The sequence below is a fragment of the Aotus nancymaae genome, unplaced genomic scaffold (genome assembly GCF_030222135.1).
Source record: "Aotus nancymaae isolate 86718 unplaced genomic scaffold, 86718_ANA_hifiasm-v0.15.2.pri h1tg000001l, whole genome shotgun sequence".
Classification (NCBI taxonomy): domain Eukaryota; kingdom Metazoa; phylum Chordata; class Mammalia; order Primates; family Aotidae; genus Aotus; species Aotus nancymaae.
Window position 1 is genome coordinate 3,248,440 of NW_026988412.1, and position 20,406 is coordinate 3,268,845.

The 20,406-nt window shown below is 46.6% G+C and overlaps 1 long non-coding RNA gene across 2 annotated transcripts; it reads left to right on the forward strand.

Moving 5' to 3' along the window:
• The first annotated feature begins 619 nt into the window (after window positions 1-619).
• On the forward strand, window positions 620-20,096 carry LOC105724664 (uncharacterized). Of its 2 annotated transcripts, none has more exons than XR_001109077.2 (4): window positions 620-671; window positions 12,720-12,811; window positions 13,773-13,907; window positions 15,993-20,096. It is a non-coding gene; the product is annotated as an uncharacterized LOC105724664 (long non-coding RNA). The 2 variants fall into 2 exon arrangements; XR_001109076.2 differs by lacking the exon at window positions 620-671 and adding an exon at window positions 1,889-1,953.
• The last annotated feature ends 310 nt before the right edge of the window (window positions 20,097-20,406 follow it).

The following is a 20,406-nucleotide window of genomic DNA, read 5'->3' on the forward strand; positions in this document are numbered from 1 at the left end:
AGTGGTGGAATTGGGACTCTACCTGGAACCTCCAGCCTCCTCTGTGTACAGGCCAGCACACTTTACCACCCTTCTCCCTCAAGGGGGTATTTTGCACAACCATGTCAGACCTTGCTAACCCAGAAATGGCGAGACACTTGGTGTAGGGAAACATATAGAAGATCTGCTGGAATTGGTTTGGAAAGGATAAATCAGGGTAACAATCCAAGTCTGTTTTTTAAAAATAGGGTATATTTGGGAGTGAGAAGGAGGTGAGGGGTTTCTAGCCAATCGACAATGACAGTGGTGGAGATGACACTGTCTGCAACTTTGCTCCCCAGCTTTCTCCAAAACTCAAGGCCCTTGCAAAGCCTCCTGCAAGTTAGATAAGGTTGACAATCCAGGTTTGCAGGGCCCAGGGGATATGCGGGTATTTTGTGAGCCTTCAAGGACACTCTAAAAGTATAAAGAAAAACCCAGAGTGAATTCTTATACATCGTGCTGCCTCTCCCCACAGACGACCTTGCTGGCCTCAAAGGCGGCTAACGGCAGTGGAAACCAAGCCCAAGAGCGCAAAGGGGACTCTGGCCGTTGGTTTTGCCCGGGACATCTGCTGGCTGGGAGAGGGCAGAATCAGCGTCGTCGCGGGTCCGGAGGACTTGGGAGCCGCTCCCGTGCGCAGTTAGCTTGCGGTGGGTAAAAACACTCTGAAAGCCTCGAGGCCAGGACTTTTTGCTTCAGGTTTCTAAGCTCAGGCTCCTTTTTCCAAGATTAGATATTTGGGCTTCTAGATCGTCCAAACCAGGAGTGTCCTAATTACGCCCCAGACCTGGAGACTGTCTTCACGTGCTACCTGGCGTGTAGGGGGGGGTGTCTCTGCCACCCCACCCCCACCCTGCCGCCACCCCCAACAAGCCTGGCCTTCCCAGGCGCTTGAGGGGGGTTTGGCCTCGCCTCCGCCTTCCACCCTCCCCACTGTCCCCCTCCCGCCTCCAAATCCCTTTCTTAACTGGCCACATTGTCCCGAAGAACACAAGGAAGAGAAATTGGGGAGGGGGGGATCCGGAGGCTACAGCCAGCAATCAGGCCGTCTCTCCCCCTGGCAAGGACACACACGTCGTGAGCCTGGCCTGAAATGTGTTTCATTATCACATAAAAGGCTCCCGTGGCGAAGAAGCCGAGAGGCAGGGCCGGGGGCCGAGTGGGGGACAATGGAGGCTGAAAGCGCTGCCCTAACCTGCTATGTTTCGTATGGCACGCCCATTGTGCGAGGGTCGTTTTAAACTACTTAGCGCGCCCCCCTTCACTGATCCGGGCCGATAAGATATAGTTCTGCCCGAATACATAAAAAGGATGTCGGGGAGCAGGCGCTTTCGGAGGCTTTTCTGTGCTTCTTGTGTCTTTCATGCCCCCCTCCCGCTTAACTCCCTCTCCTAGCCCGAGTTCCGGGCCTACGAGTTCACAAATTGCCTCCGCCCGCTTTCCCCAACTCGACGCATTGTGGGGTGCAGCGGTTCTCCCCCCTCCTTTTTTTCCTTTTTTTCCCCACGCCTCCCGCGCGCCGGTTTAAGCAACCATGATCTGTGAATAAACAAAGTCTGTAAACAACAGAAAAAAACATTCTAGATCCGAATTCCAGGAGGGTAAACTTTCCATGACACGTCACACTTCAGCAAATTTGCACAGATATTATATTGCCTCCCCCCTCCTTTATTATTCTTTTTTTTTTTTTTTTTTTTGCCAGGATCCCATTGTACTTAACTGAATTTTATAACGCTGATCGATATCTTGGTAAAATATTCATTTTTAAACTAGCGGGCAGTGAAATCTTTGCTTTGTGTGCTAAAGTCAACAGTCGCTTGGTTTGAGCTCAAATAAATGCGGGGATGCCTCGGCTCGGAGCAGTCGGCCGCCTCCCTCCGCTCGCTGGACGCTCCGCCACCCTCCCGCCCGACTGCCCGCCGCCTGCCGCAGGTAGGGAGCGCGCCCACTCGGGGTCCGCGCGGAGCTCCCCTCCGCAGCGTCCGCACCCCACTCCTGTCCGCGCGCCGCCCCTCCCCCCGCCAGTGCTTCTCCTTTTCAGGGCTCAGACGCCCGGGAGGGCTTGGTGCGTGGTAAGCTTAACTGACAGAGACTCAAGGGGCTGGGATTTTTTTTTTTTTTTTTTTTTTTTTTGTCCGGGGGTTCGGAAAGTGCAGGACTTGGAAGGATGAGGGATAGCAGAGTTGCAAACTCAGGCTCTGAGCTTAGTTAGAGGAGGTTGGTAGGGCCCGGAGGAAGCCACACAGGCCCCTGGTGCAGCTCGGGTCTGGGGGTTCCATCTGAGAGCAGCGTGTTTCTGTAGGACAGTGGAGGGTGGGGTGTGGGGAACGCCCTTGGCCTCAGAATCTAGGGCGGGGGTCAGTAGGAAACGATGTACGTGGTGCGGGGGAGTCTGGAGAGGCCGAGGCCCAAGCGTGGTGACGCGCTCCCCTTGGTGCGCGGCGGTTCGAGTCCAGTCTCAACGCTTTCTCAGACGCAAGCAGGCCGAAGAGGCGGTGGGGGTAGGCATCAAGCAGGCCCAGGGGAGGGGCTGCGCCTTTCCAAGAGGCGAGTGAACCTTAGCTCTGGCTGCAGGAAGCGCCCGTGATTGGCGGCAGGCAGGTTGGGGAGCCTCTGGGGTTATGAGCTAGGTCCCGGAGAGAAAGTCAGAAACCAGACGCGGGGCCATTTATCATCCCATTCTCCCTGCAACCCAGTCGCCGAATTCCCACTTCCACGGCTGGCCCTAGGTAGGAGCGCTCTTGGGCGTGCCGGGCTTGCATTCAGCAGTTCAGGAGGACGCAAGTTTGTAGGACCCAACAGAACCAGCCGAGTCTTTCCGTCGCCTGCGGAAAGGCGTGGACCTCGGAAAAATAGTAGTTCTGCTGCTGTCCCTTGAAACCTCAGGACTCTCGGTTTTCGAGGGCAGGGTATGATTAAGGTGTATTTCCGCAGGTGTCTACCAGGTCACCCCCCCCATCCCCACCCCCGCAACAGATCCACATTCTCCCTGGGGTCTTTACCTTAAAAACACCTGGGTAGCAGGCACTGTGAGAGGCCCCTGCCAGGATATATTACTCTGGGTCTTTGGCCTGATGCGACCGGGAATTGGCACATTGAAATTGCCCACCACCCCCAACTGGAAAGCTTTTCCCATCTGCGCCGCAGTAACCAGACTTCGAACCCAAGTGGGCAGAAATCGGTTTCGTTGTTCAGCAGGGTCAGTGTTATGTGGTCACGTTCCTGTGTGGGGACCCTGGGTGGCCCCTCCTTTTCTTTCCCGGTGCCTTGGGCTGTGCGCCCTTGTCCACCGCACCCGAAGCCTGCTGGGGAGCGCGCCCGCAGCCCTGCGAGCCCCGGCTCGCCTCGCGTGGCTGGTTATCTTCCCTGAACAAGATGGAACGCCTGCAGGACACACGGCAAGGCTAATCGTTTTTAAATAATTAATGCCTCCCGTTCCGCTGGTAATGCGCAGCGTCGAATCTGTCAATTACTTGTCATTAGACGGGTGTCTCCCCACTGCCTTCCCTCGGGCCTTTGATAGCTCCGGGTCCCCTCTCCCAGGCCACTCCACGGCCAAGTTAAAAGGTGCCTTGCCTTTGAGATCCGGGTACGGAGTAGCCACGACCCTTAATTCAGTGCGAGTTTTGAAAGAAAGACCCTCGCTGAAGAGATGTAATCTTCCAAATGGCCAATTTAAACGCCCGATCTTTATCGCCCGCCTTCTCCCCGGCTTCATAAAGAGAAGCCGCTCCTCAATGCTTTAGGGGCCTTTTAATGTGGGAGTGGGGCGGAGAGAAGCGAGGAGAAGGCTCAGCAGGGTATAGGAGAAGGCGTTAGCCCGAGGAGGTACCCTATGTTACCTGGGGGCAATGCGTTTTCTTAGGGAGAGTGCAGGCTTCTACACACAAGTGGTAGCCCTGGCTTGGAGGGAGGGGTGGCCGAGATGAGATCTGGAATGTGCAGACACCAGGAATGTTTCAGAAAAGCAGAAAGGCCTTTTCTGACTATGCACCTTCACCTTGCAAGAGATGGCAGGAAAGGAAACATTGTCCTCCCAAACACCATGGCCCTGGAGTTGCAAGGAGCTGGTTTTGGCTAATGTCTGCAAAGTTGCAGGCATCAAGTCCTGTCACACAGAATAGACCACCTCCACCCCCACGAACACCATAGTGCCATTGCCTCAGTTTGCTGTCCCAAGGTTTCAGACCTGAAATGCTTTGCTGGGTCAGGGACAGTGAAGGCACCAGCCCTGGCAACAGCACCATGGCAACCAGGCCAGCCAGGGGTTGGCGAGTAAAATGTAAAACTTTAAAACACACAAACAGAAGAAAAAAAATCAAATCCCCAGAGTTTGCAACTTGACTTAATTACACTTCTTGCTCTTTCCTTCCCCAGTTAAATGTTCTTCTTTACGGTAAATGAAGATTCAAGGGTCTAGGGATCTTATCTGTCCCCTTCTGAGCGAAAACAATGCACTGTATCTTCTACCTTCGCTAAATGCAAAGATATCTCCACTCTGGGCTTTATACCCAACTGCAAATAAGAAATTTACTGTGGCCTCTGCCCCTAGGACTGGCTTTCCTCTAAGAAAAGGTAAAAGGAGATGGAGGATGGAGGGACAAGATAGTGAGAAACTATTTTAACAATAGATTAAAAAAAGGATGAAGACCTGTGACCAGCACCCTGCCTCCCCCCACCCACCTCCCCACCCCCGCTGCCGGTCCTGGGCTGTTCTTTAGGTCTTCAGCTCCATACACGCGGGCTTTCTAGAGTAAATCATCCTGATTGGGATTTTTTGAAAAATTCTTTTTTGATGAGAGGCACCGGATGTGGGCAGGATGTTACAGGCACCCCCAGAGACAAGCAAACAAAAATAGCATAGAATGGATGAATGTCCCCAGCGGAGCTCAGCAGGGTCCCCAGCTCCGGGCAGGCCTCTTCTCCCTTTAACAAAACTCCCAGAGAGTCCCCTACCCTGGAGCACTCCAGGGGGTGCTTCGGAAGCCTAAATCCTGGGCCACCTTCCCCATTCTGTTCACAGCCTTCCTGCCCACTCTCTTATCCCTTTTCTCCTTTCTTCTCTAAAACAATCATGTGTGTCCCCCTTCACCCCCTCCCGCCATTGTATTTGTTGATGACCTAACACGCTCACACCAAAAGCCACACACAGAAAACCAACAACGTGGGATGGGAGGAGAGACCAATTATGACTGAGGCTAACAAGCGGGGAACACCCAAGTCGAGGCCGGCTGTCTCCTGGGAGACTGATGGAGGCTTATTTTACAAGCTGCAATTCCGTTGCAGTCCCTCTTGCTAGACTGGAGGTGATGCCCATTCTCCCCTCCCCCTCAGCCCCTGCACCCTTGGGGCCTATTCCAGATCATTTGTATCCTCTGCAGAAGAAGCTGCCACCTTGTGCTAAAGTACCACTCATGAAAGGGTAGAGAGGACAGGAATGTTTTTACAAGCATACCTTCACAAAACTGTGCTTATTTTTCACATTAGTTGCTGTTTGTCAGAGCTCTGAGCTTACTGCCAACATTCGCAGGGACTGGTCAGATGTCATTGTCACCACTCGCCCCCCTCCCCACCAGGTTCACATTAAAAAACATTGACTTACTTGTCTTCTCTCTCTCTCTAAAGAAGGGGTGATATTTCACTGTAAGATAACACAAGTGATAGCTAGGAGTGTGAAAAGAAGCAACAAATTAAGTTACATTCATTCATGCAAAACTAGAGGTCTCACTTCCCACCAGGGCCAGCACCCGGGGTTTAACGCTGTCTTGTTAATTAGAAGCAGCAATATTCCCTGCAGTGTCAGGAGATGATGCTAGCAATACTGTACTTTCTTGACTTAAATATCATTAAATTTATTGAGAGAGAAAATTTCAGCATCACAAACGGATGTGCAAGGGAAAAATCCTGGCGTGCAATGCACATTATAACTTTGTAATGTGAATTATTTGCTGTTTTTTAGTGCTACTTGTTTACGTGGCTCAATCTCTGCTTCCTTAAATGGCTGGGTCCTAATTTTTTTAAATAAGGAAATCAGCTTTCCCATTGTTTCATTTATTTGAAAAGAATAAAACACAGGTCCAGAAATAAGCAGGGATGTTTTTGAACTAGTTTTGGTAATGATCTGAGCAAATAAAAATAAGATTGCATGCATGTGAATTTTGACCTGGTATTTCATGAAAAATATAATCTCAATTCATTATTTCTTCTATTTTTACAACGCAGAAGTAATTATATATTGAATTTTGTTGGGAAATTTTTGCTCACTGAAAGGAAAGCATGTACATAATTCCTAACTTTAATTCATGGATGTTAAAAGTGCTTTACTTGAAAACAGAATACATTTGGAAGTATTTGGAGGAGACAGCTTGGAGGGCAGTAAGGCCTGAGGTAGATAGCTGGAGAATCGGAGGACTGACGATGCTTACATGACGTTTTCTGTGAAGGAACGGGGTGAGGTTCCAGCCAGGGCAGGAGCTGGGTTATAGAGAGCTTCAAATGGAAGTCAGAAGAATCTTTAGTGAAAAAGTCAGGATGTCAACATGTGCACCCTTCCGTATAAAATATACAGCTCTGCTTAAGCTTTTTGCTTGCATTACCTCCAAAAATTCCTTTTAAATTTCAAATAAAGGATTTCAACTTCACTGTATATTTTTTATTTGTTCTGTGATTCTAAGCTACATTAATCAGGCCAGTTCACATCAAGAAATAAGTTGTAACTTCAAAAAATCTATGCCCTGCTAGCTGAGAAAATTCTCTCTCTAGAAAAGAGAGACACTTTATCCAAAAAAGTTAGTCAATTTATTAGCAGAAATTTGGTTTTTTGTTTTACCATTTTAGTGTTTTAAGTGGCCTTCATGCTGGTACCCACGTCCTGCCCTCTCTTATTTTGAATGGAAACTATTCAAGCCAATCACCATTGAGTGGGGTTCTTCTAGGTGCCAGAAACCATGCAACGTATCCTCATAAATAGGATCTCTTTTAAGCTTCCCCACGCCCTGCTGGTGGAAATCAAAATTTACAGGTATTGTCTTGGGGCTGAGAGAAGTTAGGGAACTTGCTCCAATTTCACAGCCCAGCTTTAAGCTCGTGTCTTTCAACTCATATTCCCTCAGCTTATTCTGGCTTCTCAGGACTCTGGGGCACAGACAATTCCTATTTCAATGAAGTAGGAGGGCTGCCTTCACCAGAACTCCAGAATCTGGAAAGTGAGCTGCTGTCAGTATCAGGGACAACTGAAGTGTTAGGGGAGGCTGGAAAGATGCTGGAAGATCTCAGCAGAGCCAGCTTCAGCACCCCCTGGAAAGATGACACAAACCCCACGGGCTGTCCTAGAAGAGATGAGGATCAGTGACGTCTGAGATCAGGCTGGATTCTCATGTTCTCTTCTGGGGTAACACAGTTAGAATTCTTATGTGGCCATGGTCCCTCAAAGTTGGCCAGAAGTTCATTCAGACCTGGACCATGATTTTCTCCTCACTGAAGCTTCCAGGGCCAGCTAGCCAGTGGTGGAAAGTGGGAGGTAGCGAGCAGCCTCTTGTATTGTGATTAGAAGGAAAAAAAAAATGCCAGAGAAGAGACAAATGTCAGGTACAGAGACCAAGGGCTGACATATAAGTTTAAAATAATCCACATAGCCAATTCATTTCTGAGCTATAGCTTCTGCCTTATTCCCTAACAGGGGATTCTGGGAGCAGGGGCTGGGAATGTCCTAAGAGGCTCTTGCCTCTGACCTCCCCCTGACCTGCACCTGGTGGCCTGACAGCACAGGTGACAGCATAGCTGGAATGCACATGCTGCCCACAGCTGGTCTCCAGCAAGCCTTGGCCCCCAGACCCCATGACACGCCTCCCCCTCCCACCCCTCACATATATACCAATGCAGATCTCCATAAACACCTGCCTCTGGGGTTTGCCCCTGAATAGGATACTGGTCTAGGCGGGTCAGCCTGCAGCTCTCAGGGAGGGAGAACTTGGCCCAGCACCCAGTAGGCCTTTCGACTAAGAGAAGTGCGTCACTCCAGCAGAGTACATCTGAGCATGCACAGAACAGTGGCTGAGCACCCGCTTGTGCCAGACTCTGGGGACACAGGGTGGAACTGAGCACTAGCCCTCCTCAAATCGGGGCTCGGGCTTGGCATGGAGGTCTCCTTTACTTTTCAATATCTGGGAAGCTTAGTTACCTGGCCTGTCCATTTTTCGTGGTGTGGGATTCCCTGCAGATTCAGCATCTTCTATTTCGGCATTTCAGAGACACTAAGACAATTGGATTCTAAGGCCAGCTCCACATGCTGTTGGCATATGGATGGCCAACTCTTCGAAGTGAACAGGGTTCAAGATAAAACCGTATTCTCTCTCCAAGCTGGATAACTGAGTGTTAGACTAAGGTGGGGCACAAGAATGACACAGCCACCCACAAGCAGGTTGTGTACTGAGCCTTGTAAAGATGGCCAGAGCAGAGAAGAATGCAATTTTGGGGACTGTTTATGGGGGCGAGACAGAGAGGGAAGGGGTAGCCAATCTGTATTTTGTCCTCTTCCCATTTTAATTACTACCTCCCCCCATCAGCAGAGGTTACCAATTAAAGGCCAATCTCTCTTGATTTCTTTGCTTTAAAGGACATTTGGATTCACCCAGGCAGACAATTAAATCCCCCTCGTGCCTCTCCCTTCCCAGAGCTCACGAACAAACACGTCCCTATCTCTTCCCAGCATGGAGCAGTGGGAGGGAGTTGATCTCAGGTGCTCACCTGCAGTTATCAGAATGCCAGGCTCATTTAGGGAGCTCAACTCTGGAAACCAAGGAGATCCCTTCATTGATTGCAGCAAGCGCTGTTTAGATTTTGCCCTTGCTCAGTAAACAACTAAAAGTAACTGCATGATTTCTCCCTTGCATTCAGCAATCTCTCTCCTCCCTCCCTCCCTCCCTCTCTCTCTCTGTCGCACACACCACACACACACACACAAACACACACACACGCACACACACACACTCCCCTTCCCTTCCTCAGGCCCAGGTCTCTGGGCTCCTGGTCATCACGGAAGAACAGGCAGATCACTGTCCCTGTATGACACTCTTAGCGAATCGTCTCCCCACGCCCAGCTGCTGGACGCTTTGCAGTGGCAAAGGTGGGTGCTGTGCCTTCTTCCCAGGACTCGTGACTCTCCCAAGGTGCATAACTTCCCAAGTTCCCAAGCCCCGACAACCCTGCCACATCTGGAAGTCCCCACCTGGATAGAATGCTTTCCAGAGACTTTCCCGACCATTCCTCCATTGCCTCCCTTCCTCCACACCAGCCCCTCTCCTCATGGCAGCTTAGACCCATTGGAATAAAGTTGAAGGTGGAGGGAGGGCAGATTCCTTCTGTGGTGCAGCAGCTCTGCTTCTGGCTGAGGCAGCCATGTCTCATTTCAAAACTGTTTTGGAGGTGAAAGCAAATTAAAATGGCAAACTCACTCACTGATGATCAAACTTCTAAGATCCTTACAAGATTCCCATTTACTCCTCAATTACTAATAGAAAAAGGGAAAGATGTACTCCATTGTCCCCAGTTTGCATTCTCTGAATAGATCGTGTGTTATAATTAGCCCCCCTCATTAGCTCTGTCTGTAAGAATGGGTTTGCTGTGAAGCAATTGCGTGGAGCGTGCGTACTCTGCCATCTATTTGTGTAAAATAAAGTAGGCATAATTGCCAGCCTTCCAAAACAACAGAAAAGCTTAGTGCAAATCTCAAACAATAACAACTTAAATTTAAAAAGCCAAATGATAAAGAATAGTTTTCCCGAAGACATTGGACAGTCAGCCTGCCATGAGTGTGTGTTTTTTTTTTAAAAAAATTAAGGGACTTTCTCTTCCAAAGTCTGTTGTACTTCGAATGGAATTCTTTTCTTGTTTGCCTAAATGCCTTTCACTTGATAAAAGATATTTTTCAAATTAGATCACCTCAACTAAAAATACAGTTACCTGTTATCTGCTAGCCTGGAGCATAAAGCCTTTTAAGAATTCTCACAGATCTATTTTATTTTTTAGGATTTAGAAGTTTCACAGATCTGTTTCATTTTTTAGCATTTCTAAAACAAAACAAGCATTGTAATTTGCAAATTCTTAGGATTTAAGATAGAAACGTTGTATCTAGGTCTTCTATTGTATTTCTATTTAAGATAGAAATATTGTATCTACTGTAGAAATACAGTATCAAATGTTCCACATTAGTCAATAGCAAGCAGATGTATATCTATATATATATTTCTAAATGAACTGTAGCTCTGGAAATTAGACAGCCATTTTATTTTATAAGGTGTTCTTGGACAAACCGAAAAAGGGTGTCCTTTCCTTTTTCAGCACAGTTTTGTAAATAGAGTATAAAATGTATTTGGAGTTTTGCTAAATTTATTAGGTGCCAAGTATTTCTTCGCGAAATGTCTAGGTTGGGTCCTGAGGATGAAACACTGTGTCATATTCTCGCACTAGACTTCTGTCCTGACTTCTCACAGGCAGGTCACATCACCCTACTTTCATAGTCATTGGCAGTGCTAGTTTGTTGAATATCAATTTTGATATGACTAACGCTTATTTCCAAGTTTCACCTTGCATTTTCGTCTACATTTTACATTTGATAAAAGAGCTTTAATAGTGGCAATTAAACCTCTCCTTATAAAGATGATCTCTTTATATTTCTCAATGTTTGTCTTTCTAGCAATGAAATCCACATTAAAAACATTTCTGGGAGAAGATGATTTGTTATTTTTGGATTGTTCGAAACTATTAATACAAAATGGAAAAATAATGCTGGGTAAAAATAGAATTGATTCTGTATCAAATAGGAATTTGTTTCCTTTACTGCCTTCGTTTTTCAGGGTCTGTGCAGGCCTTCTCATACCTTGGCTAGTTTAGTAGTTTACATCTATTTCAGTTCGCCACCTCTGAAGCTCAGGCAAATTGCCGCGCTAAGTTTTGAAAAATAATTTAAGAGAAACTTGCAGGTATTTTGAGGACGCGGGGTGTAACCTCCCGTGGCACCGAGACAAGCGAAATTCTGTTTGGTGCAAGGGGCGAAAAACACGACCTGACGGTGTTTACATGTGTATTCAGCCATGAAATTGAATATTATCAAAGTTGAAAAAATGCAAATCAAATTAAAACCAGAGGAAATTGTCTTTGGAATTACAGCGACCTGAAGCCCCCAAGTGTTTGCTTAAATTGAATCATTTAGAAAAGGAAAAACATCTAAACTGCCCCCTCACTGTTCTCCCCGCCCCCATCCCAGGCACGAACCTCGTTCTTTAATTCTACTAGGAAATTTACCAAAGTTGAGGCACAAATCATTCTCCCTAGGACAAATCACGTTGGAATATATATATATGTGTGTGTGTGTGTGTGTGTGTGTGTGTGTATATATATATAAATTAAATGCCTCCCTCCTCTAGGTGTTCACCGAGTCCAACCTGCTTCCGAAATAAAGCAGCACCCGCTTTGCTAAGTCCTGGGTGAGCCCCTAGCCGCGGGCTGACGGCCTGGCTCGGGCTCCCCGCGAGTGGCCCGGGGACCTTCGGAGCAACCTCCCTCAGGCTCGTGCTGCTGGAGCGGGAGCCGGAGCGGGTGCTCAGGCTCCGGGAAGGCGGCGGGTGCCGGGATCCCCCGGGACAGGCAGCCGGGGCCGCTCGGGCGCGCCCGTGCGCTGGTCGGGCCCGGGGTCCGCAGAGCAGCCGGCCAAGCCCCCGAGTCCCGGCGGGTCCGTCGGGCTTTCCTGGTCTGGCGAGTTCCGGCTGCCGAGTTGCGCGAAACGCGGAACCCGGGTTGGCCCTCTGGGGGCTTCTCCTTGCCCGCCTCAACGCTCGCTTAGCTGACATGGGACTTCCAAGGGTCTTAGTGGAGGAGGACATGAAAGGAAAATGCCTGCTAAATGTCACTTGTGGGTGAGGGGAGAGGTGGCAAAGAGCGCGAGGCAGAGGGACGGTCATTCTTGCTTTTCCCCCCACTAGTTCCAGAGCGCAGGGAACCGACCCTAGGCGGCCAGTCCCACCCTGTCGCCGTGGGCTCTGTCAGCTGTATTCCTCTCTCGCCCTCCCCATCGCTCTCCAGCCTCCCGGAGCACAGGCGAGTCCCCGTTTCTCCAGCAGGTGCCAAGGTCGGCCCCGTCCGGGAGAGCCCTCTGGGCAATGCGCAGAGGCGGGCCGGGCGAACAGGCAGACGCCCTTGGGTCAAGGCTGGGAGCGCGACCCCGCTGCGGTGGGAGACCGACCCAGGCGGCCACGCCCACCAGTCCTTAGCGGGGGACACCCGAGGGGCCTAGGATGGGGGGCGGGACGCTGGGGACGCCAGCGGCGGGTAGGACCTACTGGCACGGCCCAGGCGACACTTTCTTGTCATTCAGTGACCTCAGGATTTTAATTTCGCTCCCCTAGCCTGCACTTTCTCCTCTTCGAACCCTCGTCCATCCCGCTGCAGCCCGAGGTGCACCATCTCCGACCCGAGATCTCAAAAGGAGCTCGGACTCTTTTTCCTCTGGAGAGGAGAAAGAATGGGTGGCCTCGGCGTCATTCTGTCTTCCCTTCCTCCTCCTGAGTCCTGATAGAATCGAAGGGCTGCCCTCCGTTCCAGAAGCTTAATAACTGCACTCCCCCTGACTCCGATGGGGGCGGGGAGCGGAGTAGTGGACGCCCATTTTTATTTGAAACCTGTCCCTATATTTTCCTTTCCAGGAACCCCTGGATAAAGACCAGCTCAACCATGGCTGAGAAAACAGACCCAGGCTCCCCAGAGCGGTTTACCAGCCTGCCTCTGGGCAGAGACTGTAAGTTGGGGTCGTGTTTGGGAGACTCGGGACCCTATTTCCAAGGAGAGCTGTGGGGGACGTGTTTATGTTTATTGTTTTCAAAATCAAGCAACGGAAACAACCGCCGATTAAAATGAAATATTTTTATTCCCCTCACACGTCGTCAGTGATTTGCCCCCAGGGATTCACAATTTTCCCAAGCCTGTTAAAGGGTGACAATGAGTGAGTGCCTCCTGTAATTTAATTTTCTTGTCACACTAAATAGAGCTACATTGTAAACCTTAGATCTACTCTTACTGATAGGATCGCCTTGTTTTGCCATTTGCACCATAAAGACCCCCAAAAGGGACACTGTATTGTGACCTCCACTCTTGAATTATTCAAGAACTTAATGACATTTTCCATTTTAAAAAAGGAACTAATTGCCATTGATGCAAAGCATGTGACCTTCTCCGGGTACCCAGTATGAGAATGTAACCAGCTGTACGTGCGTGCAGGGCTGCAGAAGGCGGGTACAAATAGGAAAAACACATGCAATCATAACACTGGAGTCAAGTGTAGGGTTTAATTTCACCCCAAACCGTAACACATAGTTCCACAAAATTACCTTCACCAGATCTAAAGTCTGTATAAAACCTCACATCAATTCAGGCCCGTTTTGGGGGACATGACAAGACCTTTTAGCTAAGACTGGAACATTAAACATTTTGAAAGCCAGTATGCCTTTATAAATGTAGAATTACCTTGATGTCAAGCAAAATATCTAATAATTTGTCTCCCTTCTTTTGTGGCTTTTTAAAATTATTTATTTACTCAAAAAGAAAAAGAAAACCTTACAACTGGGTTGGAACCGCATCTCGGTATTTGCTGTTTGAGTCAGTCTGGAGTTTCTAGGAAAGCTGCCATTGAAATTCTTCACTAAGTAGAATGATCTTGCTTCAAATTATTTGGAAATGGATGCTTATCTTTTTTTTCAAAGAAAAGAAAAGCAAAACAAGAAGAAAACAACGGCAAACAACTCCCAGTGTGTTTCCTACTGACCTTTTTTTCTTGGAGGAAAGCGAAGGGAGAGAAACGGGCTTCACCAGTGTTCTTTGGCTTCATCAATTCACAGGTCAGTGTGCAGAGATTCTGGGATGCTGCTTCTGGTTTATTAAAAATGGTCAGTACTTAGCAAGTATTGATCACTTTTAAAGTGCGAGTGGCATTGGGAGGTTGAGAGCAAAGCCCTTTCTTGTGCTGGGCTGTACATGCTCCTTTCGAACTTTAAGTGATGCCTGGGACAAGGCATGGTCATTTCTGCAGCAAACAGACAGTTCCTTTTAGAAGGACACTCTGATAACCGCCCCCCCACACCCCGCAATCCTTTCTGTGTTTGGTTGTGAGTTTACATCTCTATCTTGCAGAATTTCTGGAAAAAGAAAATAAAGTACATTTGAACACCTAACTCGACTTTTAGGCACCCCAGGTTATACCAACATGTATGACACAGCTGGTGCCGGTGCAGCCGGGAGTCGTACAAAACAGAATGCCTGACACTCCCTCTGTTGAACTGTGTCAAATGCTATTTTAAAGGAAATTGCCGTAATATTGTTATAACCCCAGTTATGAAATGGAGCAACTGTTTTCATATTTCTTTAAAAGCAATGTTTCCCTCCCTGACATTATGTGCTCTTGAGTTCCATAACCTGGCAGGAGAAAAGGAGTAAGGGTACATATTTCTCACTGTTAAATAATGAAAACATATTTAAGAAATACATTTGAGACATTTTTAAGTCAAGAAAAGCAGGGATATGTATGGGGTGGCAGCCACCTTCTTGCATTCCCCTAAGCAATGCCTTATGGGTCAAATGTTAATTTAGTTTTAGAGATGTTTCATTTAGTTTTCCACATTTAAAACATTTCATAACAAATTGAGATAGACTATAAGACAGAATAAAGCATATGTGTCTCTCATAGCATTCTGTAGTGTCATAATCCAGAAACTTTTCTGCAGTGACAGCATGCTTTCAAAATAAAATTTTAATTCACTGTTCAAGTTGTCACCATGGATAAATGACAGTCGTGTTTCTTTCCATTTTAAAAAAAACAACTATCTTGATCAGGGACCATTTGAAGGACATGTTAAGTACCGTGGAGTTTGTGGTATCTTTAGGGAAGAGCAAAGTCCTCTTCTGGCCCGATTCCGAGATCTCATCCTCTTCTAAGTGGATATCTGTGTTGGCAATCCAGAAAGCCCAGGGGAGGGATTTTATCATCACTAAGTTCCAGCGAATGCTTCTAGAAGAGTTGCAAGAGATTCTGATTGAGCACCACGTTTCACCCACCCAATTCCCATTCCCACTCCTTCCCTCCAATATCAAAACAATGTTGGAAAGTATTCCCATCTGGCCTGATAAAAGGTTAAATGAAATACCTATCTCACTTTAGTTTACCTGTAAAATGGGTTTCTCAGTTCTCCATCAAGCCTGATGTGAAGGGACACATTGGACTTTGAATTGTTTGAAACCTTCATCTCTTTTCGTATAGATCTGAACTGTTGATTCACAGTTTTTAAAATGCAAAAGTTGATAACTTTCTGTCAGATTGTATCTATTGTAACATGTGCATCTACATAAGTTTACTGGACTTCTTATTGTCCGTTTTTCCTCCCCTTGGAAATGGCATCAAGATAATTCAACTAAGTAATGGTCACTAAAAATATTATAATAATATCTTTTTGAAAAACTCACTTTCTCCTGTTTAATAAATATGTATTTCATCAACATGGGCTGCGTTCCATTGTGTCAGGATTCTGCCTGGGCTTGGAGCACTGTTCCAGCCTGAAAAGATGGTTCTGAGGCCACTTAGCAAGACATTTTCCACCCTGAGCAGGTTTCTCTGTGGAAATAGCACCCTGTTCTGGTGTGTTGTCTTTCCTCGGGGAACTCATGGGGTACAAAGCTCCTTCATGCTGGCTGAAGCTCTTATGTCACTGTACCGGTTCCCTATGATGCAGAATTGAATCACGGAGTAATTAAAATATGGATCAAATAAGCCTGAAGTTCACCAAGGCTGAAAGCTGTAGCCATTCCAGGCATCATTTGTCATGAGAATATAAGGCCCTTTTAAAACATGCCTTCAGAATGGTGTTCCCTTTTTAAACAAAAGTCTAATGACTGCATAACTCTTCTTGACCACATTCTTACATTTTCTCTAGATTTGCTTATTGACAACTACTGGAACAAAAAGATGGGATGAATAAAGCACACTAATTGTCCAGAGGGTCTCCTGTGACTAAAAGCATGTGAGCTGCTCCCCAGGCTGAGCTTTGACCCTCCCAAGCGCTTCCCCAAAGGCCATGACACTGCATCAGATTGCTTCTGGACCCTTTCCTCAGCGTTTTCAACAAATACAAACTCAGGAATGGAACACAGCACCAGACTTGCTAATCGAGAGGCAATGGTCACAGCCCAAATGGGTGCTGTGCATGGATACAGGACTCAGGAGACGGGAAGCGGGTACGTGAACATTGGGAGTTGCAAAATTGTGCTGGAGCAATAGACCAACAGCCATTAACATTTGTCAATGCAAAGATCCTAAAATATACAAGTGTGGATTTGTCCTGCCATCAGAACTGAAGCTGTGACAGTCACACTGTCAAGGTAGATATTTAAGCTCCCCTGAGGTCGCTGAAACTTACAATGAATTAACAATGAAGAGTAGATAATTTTTGGAAATCTCTTTCTATGACCAGAAAATATCCACAAACTCAGAGTGATCGTTTGGGGTGAAAGAGGGTCCCATGCCTTGTGGGCCTCTGTTGGCTGATCTATACAACACTGGGAATGAACCCCTCCCTCACAGGAAGGTGACTAGCAACCAAAGTGAGCCCACCTGGGAGGGCAGAGCGGGTGCACTTTCTTCAAAGAGCACTGAACACAACAGGACACATGAACAACCAGGGCACCCTCAACAGTGCCCCACCATCTGCCCACCAGTTCACACAGATTCACACAGGTTCAGTGACATATTCCACAAAAAAGGGAATTAGGGAGCACCCGTGACTTGGCCAATGTGGAGAGAGCCTTACTACTGTTAGCGCCACTGCTAATTATTGGAGCAAAGAAGGTCATACAAGAACTCAACCTGTTTAAAGTAATAAATGTCAACCCTAAAGTGCATGGAGCCATCTCCCTTCCCTTTTGAGGGCTCTGTGCTTCACAAGCTGGGCATTTGCTGCATGGGGTTTTCTAATATAATGTGAATTTTCAATGTGCTTTATCTCTGTAGAGTGGCTTTAAAAAGCCCTTGAAGTCCTCAGCTTTAAATCCATGCTAATAGGGGAAGTCTTTTTTTTTTTTTTTTATGGAGGTTGGGAGCTTTGGTTGGGAGAAACATTGACCCAGACTGCACTCTGGGTAAACTAGGGCAAAAGACCTGATATCGTCTGCAGGGTACTTATTAACCACTGTTCATTTGCAGGATCAATATTTCCAGCAAAGGAGTCAACACTCAAGATATACTGCTACGTCTCGCTTTTTCCTTGACACAACAATTTATTTTATAAATGCATCTGCTGGAGAGGAAAAGGCAGCACCAAGGATTGTGTCTTTTATCTCCAGGATATGCAAAGCGCATTTATTTTCAGCTTTTATCTCTGGAATTGTATGTTGATCCCATACATATAGATTGATTTTGTTCAGGTAGATAATGAAAAGTCAAGTGGAAAATTACACAATGGCACTCACGATCCTAGTCTTATATCGGTATATAAATTGGTTTATTATTTCATTCTATTAAAGAGGCTTTTTTTTTTTTTTTGGTACCAGGAAAACTTCAAAATGCATTGTGTTGTCAGCCTCGCTGAATTTTCTTTTGGAGGAGGAGATGGGGCGGAGAAGCTGAAGCCTCGATTTCTCCTGCTCGTTTTGCTAATTGTATTGGTTAAATGAACTTTCACAGAGGGGGGTCCTGGCTGCTTTTTGCATCCCGCAGCCCTCTTGTGGTTGCACACGGGGCTTCTGTAACTCTTTCTGGGTCAAGACGAAGATATCCGCCATGCACATCCTGTGACATAGGTGGATATTTATTTCACCCCAGGCAATTCTAAATTTTGTCACGATGACTGAAAGAGGCAACCCCCCTCCTTAGCACTAAGAGGCCAGGGGTGAGAGGGTGGCAGCATAGAAAAGCCGCCACCCAGAGACAGCTTGGAGCCACAGTCCTGGAGGAAATGTTATTAATAAACATCTTCTGGACATTTGGTAGCCCACGGAGCTTGCTCCAGCTTAAAGCAATTAATTCAGGACACTGACATAAACTCTCCAGATCTTTGACAGCTTGGAGCCGAAATAAAAATGCTAGTTCTCCGGGGAAGAGAAGAGGATGGCTAGCCCTTTTCTGGACTGTTTGCTTACAGGCCCAGAGAGCAACCTTCCTTGCAGAATGAAATGCAAGGGCACAAACAATGTACCAGGGAGAGAATAGAAGATGGGAATGAACAGTTTGAACTATTTGCTCAGCAGAAGGGCACCACAATGCTGGGGTAGTGGTTTTCCCATGCGTCCACCGTCCCTTCTTTAGGATCTTTTGTTGTCCCCTGTCTCCTTTGGCCAGATAAGAGCACAGCTGCAGCATTGCAGCTAACAAGCAAGGCTGTGCTTATCCCCCTAAATCTCGGGGTGCCTTTACTGTAACAAGTTATGCTTGGCTTTCTTTTATTTTATAAGAAGATGGTGAGGGAGAGAATGAAGGAACAGACGGGGCAGGCATATAGGACACTGACATTGCCTACGTCTGACTTGTGGTTTCTTTCTTCTTTCTTTTCTTTTTTTCCCTCCCTCCCTTTCTTCCTTCCTCCCTCCTTCCTCCTTCCTTCCTTCATTTCTCTTTCTTTCTTGCTTGCTTTCTCTCTTTCTTTCTTTCTTTCTTTCTTTTCTTTTTGCAAGCTGTGATCAGATGCAATTTTTTGTGGGGCATTTAAATGGAAGAGTTCAGTGATGTGTATTGGTTGCCAAGCCAAAATGTTGCCTTTAGAGGAAAAGGGGGAGAGGTGCTCATGGAGTGCAGGGAAAGGGGGTTTGGGGGCAGAGATTTTGGTTTAAATGATCAGACTTCTTCTGGCTGCTGAAAAGAGGCAAAAGTTTAAATTGTCAGTTTTAAAACTGTGTTCAGCTACGATTTGCCACTTCTGAATATCATTTTGGATTTCTCCTTTCCGCACTCATTTTGTTCAGAATCCTAATAAATAAAGGTTGCCGGACTCAGGGTAAAAGCAGGATGAACTGGAGATGGGGCATACCAGGTACTTTTATAATTGCCTTAGATTACACCCACAATAGAAATAAATGTCAACAGATAATCAAAATACCTTTACATCTGCTTTTTAAAAATTAGAGCCTATTTTAAGCATAAGAGAAAGTAGATGTCATAATGATAGAAGCTACAGTTACTTTAAGTTGATATGAATGTCAAAAGCTGACACAGGTTTGCACTGTTGGAGTGTGTTTTGACTCGATGGGTTTTTCCACTGATGCTGATTTTGGGAACCAGGCTACAATGCTCAATTCTATTGTAATGTGGTCATTTAGCTTGAGTTGTTTTATAAGGTGAAAAGGCAAAAAGGTTAATTCCAAAGAAAACTAATGATTTACTATGAATGCATTAAACATTTCAGAAGCCCACCTGTGGGAAATACAAAGTTTTAATGCTGTGTGTTTTTTTGTTTTTGCATTTTGTCTTACTGACAAAACTGGCAGGGAAGGAAAAAAAAAAACACTTTCATATATTTTTCCTGCTGGGTGGTCAGAAGGAAAGACCACGAAGCTAAAGGCGTCCCATTGAGACACTGCTCTGCAAAGACGGACCTCACGTGTTGCCGCCAGAGAAGAGAGCACCTGTTCATCCCGGCTCACTGTGAGGCTGAGCTCAGCGCTGGCAGGCGAGGGACCTCACGTGTCCCCCACAGCCACAGAGAGGGCTTCCCTGCAGGGAAATCACATCCGATGTGCCTGTGCCCACACCAGACTTAAGACAGCCTCGAACACGTCCACGAAGCCATTGTCCAGTAGGGCTGTTAGTTTTAATGCCAGTAAGTATTATCTTTGATTAAAAGGATGAATGTATATAGGGGTGTGTGTGTGTGTGTGTGTGTGTGTGTGTGTGTGGACTTGTGTGTGACATAGGGAAAAGGTGTGGAGAATGAAGAAAGGGTTCCATTTAAGCATTTGCAAATATTCGACGGCACCATGAAAAGACAAAAAAAAATGTCATATTTTGCTATGATTTTGTGTGTACTTGTAATAAAATTGTTAAATATAAATTGTTCTGTATTTCTTTTGCAAGCATAAATTCTAAAATTTCATATTTAGTACAGAATAATTCATATCACATAATAAGGGAACTAATACATTTTTTTCCTAATTAGGTGTTTAGACTAAATGTATATTTTTTGGGGCGTGGAACTGAGGCCAAGATGGAAATTGTAGTCTGCCTGGGTAAATGTAATTCTTTCATCTAATTCTCCACGTAGAGAAGAACTTGCCCGGGAAATTTTTCCATTGTGTCATTTTAGCACTAATCTGAAAATCATGGGGAATCACTGTGCATAACTCAGGGAAATAGGTGGAACT